Source organism: Cnephaeus nilssonii, assembly GCF_951640355.1.
Source record: "Cnephaeus nilssonii genome assembly, chromosome: 11".
In the NCBI taxonomy this organism is placed as follows: Eukaryota; Metazoa; Chordata; class Mammalia; order Chiroptera; family Vespertilionidae; genus Cnephaeus; species Cnephaeus nilssonii.
This window is the reverse complement of record NC_137082.1, coordinates 36982941-36998727: the sequence shown is the minus strand read 5'-3', so window position 1 is coordinate 36998727 and position 15787 is coordinate 36982941. Positions and strand designations below refer to the sequence as shown.

Here is a 15787-nt window from a genome sequence, read left to right as displayed (position 1 = left end):
TTAATTTTGCTTTAAAAACACACACAAAAGGACCCACAGACTAATCTGTATGTTTTTGCTGGAAGGAGCAGAATCCACATGACCCTCACGGGCCCAGGCAGCCCAGTGGCCCTGGCGCATCAGCTCCTCCCCTCTGCTTCAGCCCACACTCTCTGAACCTTCCCTGGCTGGGAGAGCAATCTTAAATAAATACCCCAGTCTTCCGCTGTCCGGGTCTTTGGCAGAGCCTGCTGGCAGTGAAGACCTGGTGCTGGCAGAACCACAGAGGAGGGGCACTGGAAGTCATTCAAGATCATTCCATCTCCTCTCTTCTACAGATGATTCCCAGAGAGCGAAAGAGACTTGAGTGACAGTCATTTCCTCAGACAGGTTTTCCCTAACCCTCCCACCCAATCTCCTCCCCACCCAGCCTCCTGATTCCCCAACCCTCACTGCTTCAAGCAAACCTCAACAGAAGCTCCTCGAAGGAGAAAACACTCAGGTCCAAGGAGGTGGCATAAGCCACCCATGAGCACTGTGGCCAAGGGCTGGTTAGATAAACGATGGCTCATCCACTTAGAGAGTTTGAAAAGATGACAGAGAATATCTGAATGAAAAAGCATGATACATAACAGTTTGCACAGATGGACCCTATTTTGATTAATATTTATACACAGATACAAAAAAATCAGCAAAGTGTTAACTTTGGTTGTTTTTAGAGAGTACAGATGATTATTTTCTCTTCTTTCTGCTTAACAGAGTTCGCAATTTCTCTACTATACTTGGAGATTTCTTGATTTAAAAGCATTAGAGGCTGCCTAGCCAGTGTGGCTAAATGGTTGAGCATCGACCTATGAACCAGGAGGTCATGGTTGGATTCCCAGTCAGGGGACATACAGGGGTTGTGAACTTGATCCCCAGTAGGGGGCATGCAGGAGGCAGCCAATCAATGATTCTCTCTCATTATTGATGTTTCTATCTCTCTTTCCCTCTCCCTTCCTCTCTCTGAAATCAAGAAAAACATATTTTAAGAAAATAATTAAAAGTCTTAAAAATAAAATAAAAGCATTAGAGGTTAAAAAATAAATTTTTTCAAAGCACATGGCTTGGTATGACAAAATGAGAAGGACATAAAGTATGCTCAAACTTTAAAAAGAATTTACTAATTTAAAAAATAATAATATTAAAATTAAAAATAAAACCTATGATAAGATCCTTCTTCATTTTACAAGTCCAGGGATAATGGCATGGTTCTCTCACCAGGCCACGGAAAACGAGCCAAGAACCTGGCTGTGGCTTCTGCTACAGCCAGTCACGTGGGCACAGTTCTACACAGGCCCAGGCCAGCACAGGCTGATGGAGCCCACTGGCAGCCAGGCTGGCCGGGCACCACAGGGGACCCCGGGGAAGCATGTGCTGGTTCCTACGGCGCTCACTGCTCCAAGGGAGGAGGATGCTCACCTAGGCAACGGTTAAACACCAGGCATGTGACTTAGATTTGCTAGTGTATGTTTCAGCCCCCAGAAGATTCTGGAGATTTGGTGATAGGGGACATGGCCTAGAGTTCTCAAAGAAGGGCTTATAGGGTAGGGAATGGAGGGTGAGGAGGAGTCGGGTTTTGAGAAAAGGGAGAATGTAGACAGGAGATGGCAGGGAGGGCGTTTTGGCTGAATCGCCATGTGAGCAAATGCCCAGAGATGGGAACAGGTAGTGCTGTGCAGGAAACAGACAGGTGGCCTTGACATCCTGACTCCTCAGAACAAGAAGCCTATAAATGTGAGCTTCAAGCAGCCTGGCAGGAGGAACAGGTGGAGTCGGGAGAAGTGAAGGAGCTGGGGGTGGTGCAGGCGGCCTTGCAGGAGTCAGACGTCTGGCTACTGGGAGGGGCAAGGCTCCCATCACTACATGCTGCTTCAGGCCATGCCAGGCCAGGGTCAGGGACTTCACAGTCATCTCAGTGACCCTTCACGGGGCAGAGGGCAGGGCCAGACCTAGACCCAAAGTAAGCAAGTGACTTCACTTCTCTGAGGCTAGGTGGCTTTGTCTAAAAGTCAGAGATATGCCTCCTTCCCTCTCAGGGTGGTGATGGAGATTCAGGAAAATAACACCGAGAGAGCGCTTAGCACAGTTTGCACCCAATAAAACGACCCTGAGATGGTCTATAATTACAAGCAGTAATGGGAAGCCACAGTAGGGAGTGGTCTGAGAACCAGGTGTTCAGAAGTGTCCACCCAGAATGGATGCAGAAAGACATTCTAAGAGACAGAGGCCAGCAAGGCCTGACTGATGACCCTAAATATGAAATCCAATATGCATGGGATTAGCAAAGGGGGGAGGGGAGTCAGCCAGAGAAGTAAATGCTGACGGTGCCTACACCAGCCCTGTCTGGAGGAGTGGAGCCTGGTGAGGCCCAGGATGTTCACTTGGTGGGTCTGGGGCCAGCCTTGCAGGCTGTTAGCATCTAATGCTCTTCAACATTGCAACCACCTGCTGGCTCCTCCTCTAGGGGCACTAAGCAGCCTTCCCACACTGTGGCTTTCCATCTGGGTGGCCCAGCCGAGGCAATATCCACTTGGCCTGCTGTTGTGGCACTCATTAAAATGAATCGACAGATTTATACATCAGGCCCTCCAACCTGGGTTAGCATGAGTCAGCATCCCTGAGTCCAAGAACTTGGATTTGTTCTTTTTCTTTATTCCCACAGCCACTGCTCAGGTGCAAGCTACTCTAACTCATCCTGCATGGCTTCCCCAGCCTCCCCCATGGACTCCCTGTGGCCACTGGGCCTTCCTAGGGCTTATTCTCCACAGAGGAGCCAAAAGGACCTTTTCAAAACTCCAATTGGATGCCCTCTTTAAAACCTCCAATGACTTCCCATCAAAGGAAAACACAAACGCTTTATCAAGGCTACATATGGCCCCTGCATCAGTTTCCACTGCTGCCCATACCATCACTGTGAGCCTGCCATACTGGCTTTCCATCTGCTCTTCAACCACACCAAGCTTGCCTCTGCTGTGGGGTTTGCCCTTAAATGGTACAGACAGTGGGTTTGTCCCCTGTATCTTGGCCATGGCAGCTCTTACCCTTCAGATCTCTGTCTATGTACCCCTTGACCACTCTGTCTAAAGTGGATCCCTCCCCCTAGTTTTTTTGGTTACAGCATGCTGACATTTTGTTTTTGTTTTTTGTTCTTTTTGCCACTTTAACCATTTTTAAGTATAACGCGGGTTTTAATTACGTTCACAATGTTGTACAATAATCACCACTATCTATTTCCAAAATTTTTCATCACCCCAAGCAGAAACTCTGTCCCCATTTAGCAAGCATGCTGGATTTTTTTCCCATGGTAACTATTACAAACAAAACTTATATTTATTGATTGGTTTACTTATTTGTTTCTATTCCTCCTCTGGAATATAAACTCCATAAAGACAAAACTTTATTAATCTCATTTACCATTACCTCCGGGGCTTAGTGCTGTTTTCGATAAACAACAACAACAAAGCTAACATATCTATAGTTTGCTATTTGCCAGGCACTGATCTAAGCACTTTACATCAATGGCCCAACCATCACTGAATTCTGTGAACACGGCTCCCTCTCTCTGCTCCTTCAGGCCAAGGGGAGGTAGCAGCTTCTGTCACTTAATTTTTATAAGAACCTATACTAGATGCTCTCATTATCTCCATTTTACAAAAGAAGAAACTGAGCAGTTAAGTAACTTGCCCAAGATCTACAGCTAGTGAATGGCAGTGCCAGAATATAAACCCAGGGGTCTAGTGTCAGATGGATGGGTAGATGGACAAATGGGCAAACACAGGGGTAATGGGTGGATGGAATACCAACAAGACAAGTTTTAAGTCTTCTCAACTGAGGACCAGAGATGGGGGTTGCATTCACCTTGGGAGTCTTTCTGGGTACCAGCCAGCCAGCCTGTCCTGATGATGTATCAGCTCTTAAGTACCTGACTTTTCCATCCAAACTCCTGATATTATCATCCTTCCTTTCCTGATGAGGACACCCAGGCCCAGAGAGGCGGACCAATTTGCCCAAGGTCATGAGGCTGAGCCAAGTCTCTCTACTCCCGAGTCCACCTCACCACATGGCATTTCAGCAGCGGCAGAGGGGTTTCTGTCCTGTACTAATTTCTGCCAGGGGTGAGGGTGGCTATGGAAAAACTCCCAGGATTGAAAGGGAAGTTTTGTTTCAGTCCTGCCACTTCCCATCTGAGAGGCCTTGGGCCAGTCACTTCCCCTTTCTGAGCATGTTTCCTCATCTGTCAGACAGGGATGAGAGCCCCTGTCCTCCCACTGCAGGGAAGGGCCATGCAGATAAAGGAGGTTACAGAGAAGAAAAGCACTTTGAGATACGAAAGCTAAAGCTAAGTACAGGGAGAGCATGTTACAGACGTTTACAATATGTGTACCAGGACATATGCATGCATATGCATCACAGTGGAACAACATTGGGGCACATACAGCCACCTGTGTCCACGGTGGTGAACAATTACTCCCCAGCCAGTAAGGCTGTCTCTTCTAAATCACAGACACTAACATTTGCCCAGGCATTTTTGGGAATTCTGAGCCAGGCAGAAACTAATGGTAGGAAGGAGGGTAAAGAGAGGGAGAAATGGACCGGGTGTGGGAGACACAAAACACCAAGAGAATGCGAGGCAGGAAGTGTAATTCCTCTGTTTTGAATGCTGTTTCGATAATCACAGTTACGAGATAACTGTTCATTCTTCTGGGAAGTCCAGGGACATATCTCCTCCATCCCCTAGAACCATGCTTCCTGGGCCATCAGTCTCCGTTTGCAGCCCTAGAGCCATGCCCCACTCCAAGAAGCAGGAGGCTGACCTCTAGGACTGTCTGAGCTCCCTCGCCTACAGACTTCTGGTTGGCCAATGGGAGGTGCTAGCAGGAGGTCAGAGGGTGAAGGAGAGAGAGGTCGGGGTACAGCTTCCCAATTTCCCACCCCGTGGTTCTGGTAGTGGCTGAGCCCCTCTGTGACAGTTCCTTGCACAGGCCCAACCATCACTGACTTCTGTGAACACGGCCCCCTCTCTCTGCTCCTTCAGGCCAAGGGGAGCTAGCAGCTTCTGTCACTGTAACAGCTTCTGTAACTGTTAGTTTGAAGGTACCCCTGTGGGTTCCCTTAACCCTGCCCACACCTTTGCTACCAATTAACGCAGTTGAAGCACCTGATGTGTATACCAAAATGGAATTCTATTTTCCCTCAAAATCTGACAGATATACCTCCTAACACTAAATATAACAGAAAGTAGAGAGGGAGGGAAAGAGAACCAGGGAAGAAGCAATATAATCTACTGGTTAAGGATAAAATGGGGAACAAGGAGATCTCAGCCAAGTCCCTTTGCCTCTCTGTGCCTGTACCTTCATCTGTACAATCCTAATGACAATCTGGCCTACCTCACAGGTGTGCTGTGGAAACCGAATCAGATCATGCCTGTAAAGCACTTGGCACATGCCAAAACCCACTTAGTGCTCAAGAAATGTTAGATATTCTCATCTCAGTATTAAGTCTAAAGACTGAAATGTTAAGAAGAGCATTCCCTTGGAGGAGGAATTACTGAATTAATTTTTCTTTTTAGGGGGTTCTCTGTGTTTTAAAATTTTCCTATGAACATGTATTACTTTTGGAGTCAGAAAAGAATTAAAAGAAAAACAAGAGAAAGAGAGAGGGGCGGGGCGGGGGGAGAGAGAGAGGCTGTTAAGACTTGTTCTTTCTCTCTGGAGATGATGCTCTTCCATTGGGATTTCCCCAGGACGGAACATTCACTTCCTGGAGTGACAATCTCCGGGTGGATGTGAATGAAATGACTGCCTGCTAGGAGGGAGGAGGGGTGCAGGGTGAGAGAGCTGCCTCTGGGGCTCTGTACCACCCTCCCAGCCAGTCTTGGGAGCTCCTGAAGGATGCAGAGGGGCTGAAATGGGAGCTGGGCCACAGTGGTTCTTACTGCTGCTTAGCTCCCAAGAGACAAAGGAGAGATGGCAATTTGTCAGAGGCTTGTGGTACCCATGGGCACCACATTAAATAAAGCCAAGCAATGTGAAGAGGCTGCCACGGGTTAGCACTGGCTTCCTGCCCAAAAGTTTCATGTGCCACCACGGAGCCACAAACTGATGTGCAGTTGTGGGCCAGGGACCATGTGACATGCCCAGAACTGCAGAGTAACAGCATCAGAAAGGAGAAATGCCTCCCTCTTGGGCCACACTGACTGCAGAGGCAGATAGAGACCGTCCTGTAACTGGCATCCTCTGAGAGCCGGGCTATGAGCTGGTTCTCTTCCAGGCTTTGTCTCATTGGAGCTGCACAAGGGCCAAACAGGGTAGGTGGGCTTACTCGTCAGGCCAGCCTGGCTGGCCAAGGTCACACAGCTAGTCAGATCGGATAGAGCCAGGACTAGGACCCAGGTGGGCGGCTCATGGTCCCATGCTCTTTCCCCTCAATCCTGCTACCTCCAACTTGCTGTCAACCATGTAACCAAAGCTACTGTTGCTCTGGATATAGAAATAATAACAGCAGTATCAACCCCTCCCACATGCAAGGCGCTTGACAATTTAAAGGATCCTTTTAGAATAATCATTTCACATGGACCTCACTGATCAGCAATGGTGAGGGGAAGCACAGAACAGCAGTTACGAACACGGGCTTCGGACCAGTTTGAACCCTTTTCCACTGGCTTGGGGACCTTGGGCCAAGTTGCTTAACCTCTCTGAGAGCCAATTTGAGCATTTAAACTGAGGGTAACACCTTCCACACCTCAGAGGCATTTAGTGAGAATTAAACGAGAGACTGCACCAGGAGCTCACGCTGGCACCATGTTTGCAGTAGAGCAGCGATGGGTCCCATCAGTAAGCCTGTCTCGACCATTCAGATGAACACAGTGAGGTCCAGAGAAGATAAAAAAAACTAGCCCAAAGGACACTGGGGGTATAAGCAGCAGCAGGGTCCAGGCAGCCACTTATAATGTCTCAAGAGAATCTGAAAATTTCATAGGTGAGCGCCATACTGGGCGAGTGAAAGAGGGGTTTGCCTTGGACATCCCCACCCTTTGAGGGTGACAGAGACAGGGCCCCTCCCACACCCTGGCCCTCCATGTCCTTGCCCCCTCAGTCTCTGCCGAGAAGGGAGGAGATGAGGGAAAGGAGAAGGGAGAAGCAGCAGACCCTCCGGGCACCCCTCACAGTCTATGACTCTTTCTCTCATTTGACTTCCTTTGTTTAAACACTATAAAAATTCATTGTCAGCTTTATTTAGAATACAGTAAAATTGGAAGCAACTTTAAATGTCCAAGTTAATGAGGATTTACCCATTCCATTAATTACAAAAGTAGCACATACCTATCGTGAATATTTTTGAGATAGATTTTATATATAGAGACATGGAAAGATGTCAGGACATCATTAAATGAAAAAGATGCAAGTTGTAAAACAATAATGCAATTTATGGTCCCATTCTGGTGTGTATGCTTATGTAGGCATAGGAAATATCCTGTTATTGGCTACTTCTAGAAAAAAGGATTTTGGTTGGGGAGCCAAGGACAGAATACACTTCTGAATTATTAGGATTTTTCACATATTTCTTTTGTAATTAAAACTAAGAAAAAATAAATATAGTATTTAAAAATATTTATTTTGGTCAGTCTTATTTACTTCCCATAGTACCTGCTCTAACTCCATTTGTGCCTGTAAGTATCATCTATCTATGGGCATACCTAATTTTACTCCACTTTAAGTGCTCATAATTGTAGTGGTTTTTTTTTTAATTTAACATTAATTGTATCAGAAATATTTCCACATTATTATATCATCACAGCTAACATTTATGGGTGTTATACGATGTGCTAGTTACCATACTAGGAGCTTTATATGCCTTAAATCATTTAGTCTTGATGATAATCCTAAATGAGGTAGTACTTGGAATATCCATATTACAAATGGAGAAACTGAGGCTTAAAAAGATGAATTGGCCCAGCCGGTGTGGCTCAGTGGTTGAGTGTCAACCTATGAATCAGGAGGTCACAGTTCAATTCCCAGTTCCACGCATATGCCTGGGTTATGGGCTCGATCGCCAGTGCGGGGTGTGCAGGAGGCAGCCGATCAATGATTCTCTCTGATCATTGATGTTGTCTCTCTCTCCCTCTCTTTTCCCCTCTGAAATCAATAAAAATATATTATTTTTTTAAAAGATGAATTGTTTTGCCAACATCTCACCACTAGTAAGGACACAAACTAGACTTGAGCCCAGGTCTGTGTGCATCCTAAGTCCTTGCTGGGAACCTCTGCACCCTGCTCCCCTCTCAGATACTGAATGGTGAGTGAGAAGAATGTGGCAAGTAAGGATGAGGAGACTTGGGTCCTGGGTCTAACATTTCCATTACTTTGGACAAGTCACTTCCCACCTGCTTCATTCACTCAGACAATTCTTTCACCAAATCATGGAGCTACATGCTGAGGATACAACAATGAGTAAAATATGATCCCTGCCCTCAGAGAGATTAGAGCCTAGCCTGGATCTCTTCCTGAACGGGAAGGATCTAACCCCTCTCCCACCTCTGTCACCTGTGAAATGAAATGAATAAAGGATGATGCAAAGGAGCTTCAGGGCACAGCTCCATATGCTGCAAGGTAAGTATTTCTGTGGCTGTTCGTGGCTGCGTATTATTTGATCCACTGGATGTTCCAAAACGTTCTCAATCATCTTCCTATTGTCAGGCACTTAGTCCCAATTTGCTTCTATTATAGAGGGAGCTCTGATGGGGATTCATCCAAAGAAAATTATTCAAAGGGGGGGAAAAGGCGGATACACAAAGAAGATGCTGCAAAACCTCGGAATGACTGAAGGAAGACAAGTTCTTCATCTTAAACTCACGAGCCTCAAGCAGAAGTCATGGTACTGGTGGCCTCCCCTACCCCAAACCTCCCCTTCCCCCAAGCAGCTGAGCCGCACACCACCTGAGGGGACAGACATCTTGCTGTGGTTTCAACCTTCTTCCCACACCAGCCCTCCGAGACCACAGGGTTAGTTCTTTCCTGCAAAACCACAGTCCACACCCTCCTTGTGGTTCTTACAGTTGCCAAAGGGACCTTCCCAAGCACAGACCTGTCATGCCCCAATACATGCTTATGCAGACCAAACACCTGCAAAGATTCCCAAAGCCTCCAGGCTCCCTGTCAAGGGGAAACACCTCAGCCTGACATTTAAGAGAGGCGGAGGGCGGAGAGAAGTGATGTTTACTGAGCCCCTGTGATGCGCCAACACTGTACTAGGTCCTCTACAGAACCACCACCAAACATGGGCTCGATGAGACAGGTGTGTTTATCCACATTTTACAGATGAGGAAACTGAGGCGCAGACCAGCTAGGTGATGTGGCCAGGGCCACGTGGCGAGCACACAGCGGAGCTTTGACTAGATCTGGTGGATTCCAGAGCTTTGCCAAAAGACCCAAACACAAGCTGACTTTCTGAGTCACCTCCCAGCACCCCCAGCCCCCTGCACCATCTGCTCCACGCACACCAGACATCTGCTCTTCTTCAAAGGCATCCCAATTTCCTTCCCCTCTGACTTGGGAGAATGGATGCCCTCCCCGCAAACGATCAAAATTCCACTTGGTCTTTGGTGCCCAGAAGCCTTCTCTGATCACCAAAATAGAAATCCCTGCTTAGCATATGCCATAACTCACCCCTTCCCTTTCCTGTGTCCTGTCTGTGCCTCCCGATTAGACCATAAGGCCCTTCAGGAACATGGCTCTGACCCACACTGTCTGGATTTGGATCCTGGCTTCCCTGAGACCCAACTGTGTGACCTTGAGCCCCTGTCTTCCCCTTTCTAAGCCTCAGTTCCCTCAATCTGTAAAATGTGAAATGAAGAATTCCTATCTCACAGGGTTTTGTGAAGCTTGTATGAGTTACACAGGTAAGCCCTTCAACCAGTACCTGGCATGTAATAAGTGCTCAACAAATGCTGGCTGCTACTAGTCTTCACAAGCCTCCCACTCACAAAGGACATGGTACCAGCCTGCTCACTCCCAAGCCATCCGCCCAGGCTCAGGTCCCCTCCCTACATGGCCTCCCCTACATAGTACTAGCTGATGCCCTGCATTTCCACCTTTCTGTTTCCCGGTCATTGGAGCCCGACCAAATGTGGCAGGGGGCGAGTGGCAGGGCCAGCAGGTCTTCCCTGATGGCCAATGGCAGCAGGAAGTCCAGCACATCCCTACTTCTAGGAGATCCTCGCCAGGAAGCAAAGGCCAAGGCCCACCCCTCTCTCAGGCCTCCAGCCGGTACCTCTGTGCCCCTACCCGTCAGGACTCCCGGAGCACTCAGGCCACAGAACCACCCCTGACTCACAGACCCAACACACAGACCTCTGCACCTGGACCAACCCGGGCACATCAGTCGTCTGGCTCTGCTGGACACCCACCTGGTATTCCAGATACAGCCCCAAGTGTGATATCACGGTAGAGAGAGGGGCTCTGGACTCACACGACCCCACCCTTTCTAGCTGTGTAACCTCAAGCAAGTGACACAACCTCTCTGAACCTCAGTTTTCCACCTGTAAAAAGTGGGTAATAATAGCATCTACCTGACAAGGTTGCTGTGAGATGATGCAAAACACTCATTACACTGTATGGTACACAGTAAATGCTCAATAAATGCCTTCACTCTGGTTTTATAGCCATTATTCCAGACACACATTATCCCCTTTTAATAATGGGGACACACAAGCCCAGAGAGGCCCACAGTGATGTCCATGCTGAAGCTAACACAGACCCACTTCCCGCCTGAGATCCCTCCCCTGCCCCCAGAGGCTCAGGCCCAGAACACCTCTGGGCACCCAGGGTCCTCTCAGCCCTGTACATTCATTCCCAAGAGAGCCCGGTGCAGCCAGCTACCCATTGCCTCAGCCCTTGCCCATTATCTGTGAGGCAGCCTGGCCTCTCTTCCTCACATTTTGTGGGCAAGGGCTGGTCTGGGGGAGGTCAATGTAAGGCCCCACCCACAGGCCCAGCCTGGGTATGTCCTGGGTATGGGACAGCCACATCAACAGGGAAGCAGGCATTTGGGCTGCAAGAACCCCAAACCAAGGGATAGAAGACCTGGTGGTGCATCAGTGCTGGCTTTCCCACTCAGTTGCTATATGACCTTGGACAAGTCACTCTTCCTCTCGAGGCCTCATTCAACCTTGCAATACTTACCAAGTGAGGCCTACAGGACCAACACTGTTCTGTGGGAGCAAACCCCCATGAAGCTTACAGGGCTGGGCCCAGGGAACTGCCATGTGACCCAGGAAGGGTTTTAACAGGAAAAATGCCCCTTGCACTGACCTCCTCCAGGACTGCCTTCAGGTGCCCCTCCAGGGACCGTACTCTGCACACCACAAACATTGCCCATGGGGTCACTGGGCAGCATGACCTCAGGCTGGCCAGCAGAAGCCAGCTCCATCCCTGTACGGAGCTGGCAGAGCCTCCTGGGCCCCGGTGGCTCAGAGAGGAGGCTGGCACCGGCTGCCCCTGCCGCAGGCTCCATCTGGAGGAATGGGTGGACAGGCGGCACACAGCCTCCGTCCTCCACACCCTTGCCCAGGACAGGCGGCACTGAGTCTGCCAGGAGCTCCTGAGGGCACAATCACAGCCCCCAGCTTTCAACCTGGCCCGACTGCAGCTGAGTCTGGAAGACTCCCAATGGAGGTGGGGCGGGGGAGATGGAGCAGCAGGACCCCACATGGCCCCACAGAGGTCCTAACTCCAGCCCTCTTGTATCCCCACCTTTGGGTGCAGAGGAGATGCTGTGCGGATCCAGAAGTGAAGGCAGGAACACAGGGTCGTGTTTCTCTCCCACCAATGCATCCTCCGAGCTCCAGGGTGAAAGCAAGGACCGTGGCCGGCAGCGGAGGGCGACTGCATCCTCAGAACTCCTTCCTAGTCCTTGTCTAGCCCCTCACGGTCCGCATGGATCACCCTGGGCCACAGCTCTGCCAGGCAGTGCCCTCAGCTTCCAGTAAGTACCCCAGTGGATGTAGTCATCCACCCCCATCACCCCCACCCCCGGTCTATCCTCAAGACCCGAGCCTCTTGAACCCCTGGACAGCCCCCAAGTGTAAAGGTGCCAGACACAACTGGGACCAGCAAGTCCTCTCCCTCTAATCAGTGGGGCAACAGCTGCCAAAACAATACCAAGCCAGAACCGCAGAGGTCCTGGGGCTAAGGCCCACCCCCAAGCTTTGGGGGACTTGGAAGAGGGGTGGGATGGGGAGTGAGCCTGGAGTGGGGAAATGTCTGTCCCCAGGGCGTAAGGGCAAGGGCAGGAGCTCCCTGGCATCCCAGCCTCCAGCCAAGCCCAGACAGCCATGCAGCATCGGAAGCGGCTGGAGAGAGCTCCAGCGCCCTCGACCTCCACAGAGGGGGCGGAAGTGGTCTTGAAAACAGAGTGGGGTGTAGGTGGGGGTGGCGGGTGGGGGCGCAGCCACCTCCTATCCCTACAGCAAGCACCAGCTCACCACCTCCCCGCCTCCCTCTCCAGGCCTTGGGGAGGCTGCAGAGCTGGGAGGCAGGGAGGAACAGCAAGGACCACCCCACACCGGCCAGGGGGCCAACAGCCTGAAAACTCAGCTCCTCTCAGTCTCGCCCCCAGTCCGCCCCCAACAGTGGAGTCTGGGCCTACAAGTGCCGAGCCACCCCCAGCCCCCTTCTACCTGATCTCCCCCGAGCGCCTACCTGAGCCTGGGAGTCCCCATCTCGGGCAGGCTGGGTGCGGAGCGCCCTCTCGGCTCCCGCGGGTGGCAGGCCTTGGGGCGGGGCGGCGCGGGAGCCGCGGCGGGCTCTGCGGAGCAGCCTGTTCCGTGACACCCCCGCCCGCTGATGGATGCCGACTGCAGCAGCGGTGGCGGCGGCTCGGCGTGCGCCGGGGGCTGGGCACTGTGCCCACAGCCCCGGGCCTGGCGCCCAACGCGCGCGGCCACCCCCGCCCCCGCCCGGCCTCCGAGCCCAGCCCAGGAGCGCCGCTGCGCGCCTGCCTGCTCCCTCGGGCCGCCCTGCCCCGGCCTCCGCCTCCTCTCGCCCGTCTCCCTCTCCCTCTCCCTTTCTATCGCTCAGGCTCCCAGACCACCTTCTCCCGCGGCTGCCAGAGAGGCAGTCGGACCACTGCGGGACCTTGCATCAGAAGCCAACGCTTGGGTCTCCGCTGTCCCCACACCGGCCCAGGCCAGCCTCAGCCCTCCTAGCTGGGCCAAGCCCTCTTAGGGGCTCCGCGGGGAGAGAGGAAGGGGAGGGGAGGGGGAAGGCAGAGGGAGGAGGGAGGACCCCTGACTCAGAGGGGGTGACTCAGTCTCAGTGGGCATCTCAGCCCACCTAGCCAGATACCCTCTCCTCCCAGGCAGCACAGCAGGGCCATCTCCCTGGGACTCGGGGCTCCTCCCCTAGGAGGGAGGAGGTATGTGCAAACGTCTCCTGGGATCCTGTGTGTCTGAGTGTGTGTACGTGTGCATTTGTCCATATGTGCTCCAGTGACAATGACCGTAAGGGGGGACTGGGCCCAGGTACAGACGTGTGTGAGCTCATGCTGGGTGTGCACACAGGCTCCAGGCAGGTGGTAGGGGCCAAGGGGCCTGGGGCACCAAGGTCATGGCTCAAAACCAAGTGAAGCCCTGTTCCTCCCCTCCAGCAGCACTAACTCCCAGCCACTGCACCCCCACTTCAGTCAATCAACAGGCCCGAACCTCAAACAGCAGAGGACCCTGGGAGGCAGAGGGCCTGGGTTCCAGACCAGCTGGGCCACTGACTGGAGCAATACCTTTGGGCAAGTTGCTCTCCTCAATTTGCAGACAATGAAAGAAAGGGTTGAACGTACCAATCCCTAGGAACCCCAGTTCACTGCAGGAAGGCCTGGAGAAGATGGTACGTAACCCACAGCATGATCTCCAGAAGTTTCTGCCCATTTGTCCACATTTGTAGCCACATGACCCCTACTCCCTAACCACCCCCACCCCCTGGCATATACATTTATTCTTTCAATTCTTCAAATAATTCCTGAGTACCTATTAGTGCCAGCTATAGTTCTAGGCACCAAAGAATCCACCACCAGGAAACCACAGAAGTCCAGCGCTGGGGAAATGCGAGCTGAGCCTTCTGTCCTCCATGCTGCAGTTCCCTCAGTGTCACCCTCACCAGAATCCATCTCTACTTCCATGCTCCAGGCAGGTAATTCCTCCCCTCACGCCTCCCTCCCAAGGTGGTGCTCCATCATGGTGACATTCCACCCTAGGTCCTAGTGCCAACACTAAGGCCTCCACAAAACGAGGCTAGGCCCTCTCCTCAGCACCCCTCAGAGAACCCAAGGTGGTAACTGTGTCCCTTCTCCCCACCCATGAACCAAGCCTTCTTTTCTCCAACTTAAACACAATGCACTCCTCCAGATGTTCCCAAGACACGGTTTCCGGTCCCCTCACTCTCCCTGCTGCCCACTAGGCTCAGGAGTGGGCAGAGCAGAAGGAAGCCAGCTCCTCCCCAGTCCCAGAGAACAAGCCCTCCCTCCAGACAGGAGACAGGAAGATGGCAAAGTCAGCCCAGGGCCAATTCACAGAAACACCAGAGTCCTGCTGGGCAAACTTCCTCACAGATTTCCTCCTGTGCTTTGGACTTTTCACGCCCCAGACTCTCAAATTCAGTTCTTCCCAGGAACTCCCCCAGCCCTCAGGGGCGTGACCTTGGGCAAGCCACGTTGCCACTGTGGGTGCTCTATTCACTCTACATTTCAGTTCACTCCACATTTATTCATATGAATGAGTGAAAGGATCAGAAAACTCACCAGATGAATTTGTTTCATATGCACATTTGCTCAGAGATTCCTGACTGCCTGCCTTCAAGAATTTTTATTCCACATTGACTCAGCTTCCTCTGCTTGCTGGCATTCCCAACTCTGGGCTCCTGTGGGCAGGACAGAGCTGCATGGCCAAAGCCCTTGGTTCCTCCTCCATCAATTCTCCTTCCTTGGACCCACCCCCTTCCCTTCCTTCCCCCAGCGGGAGCCCTCCCCCTCCTCCCCTGGGGCAGGGCCACTTTCCCACCCTCCTCAGCTGGATAGAGCCTCTCACTTTCCCAGACAAATCCAGGCTACATTCCAAAGACCAAGGCAGGACGTTCCCAGACATCATTCTGGATTAATACCCAAAGAGCCCATTTTACTTCAGGATAGAGGGACCACACAGAAAAATTAGGTTGCTTCTATTATCATTATTTCTGTTTCTTTATTATTACTCTTATTATTATTATTATTGACTAACATTTCTCTAGCACTTTCTAGTATGTAAAGTACGTTCATGGCAATCTTCACATCTTATGAGATCCATCACCCCTCATTTTATAAATGGGCAGGCTGAGGCCCAGAGTGGTGAGTGACTTGTCCAAGGTTACACCGCACTGAAACGCGGGCTTTCTTGGACCAGCTACTTTCCACTTAACCCTACAATAACTTTTTCTAGAGAAATCTGGTTGGGGAGAGGGAGGGAGCTGGGGGCACTCTCCGAAGAACACACGACCATATGAGCATCAGTTAAAATCATTACCCCGGTTACTTGGCTGCTTTCATTCCACAGGCAGGGAAACTGAGGCACGGAAACAGGACCCAACCCAGGGCCCTATCTCATGAAAGCCACCATGGACAAATGCAAGAAGGAAGAGGAACCCTCACCTCTCCTAATGAAGAGGGTCTCTTCGGTTCTTTCAGTTCTGAATTCTGCTTCCAGCCCTGGCTCTATCATTTCTTTCTGTGTTACTTGGGCAGATTA

The 15787-nt window shown here is 51.2% G+C and overlaps 1 protein-coding gene across 11 annotated transcripts in view; it reads right to left on the bottom strand.

Moving 5' to 3' along the window:
- The window catches only part of EPB41L1 (erythrocyte membrane protein band 4.1 like 1), a 155557-nt gene that overhangs the window by 55567 nt on the left and 84203 nt on the right, over nucleotides 1–15787 (bottom strand). The window contains exon 1 of one of the 11 annotated variants that reach the window (XM_079783533.1): nucleotides 12720–12958. The exons of the other annotated variants lie outside the window; for them this stretch is intronic. The gene's annotated coding sequence lies outside the window, so the exon portion shown is untranslated. Of the gene's footprint in view, nucleotides 1–12719; nucleotides 12959–15787 lie in introns of those variants that run through there. 11 annotated transcript variants of the gene reach the window in all.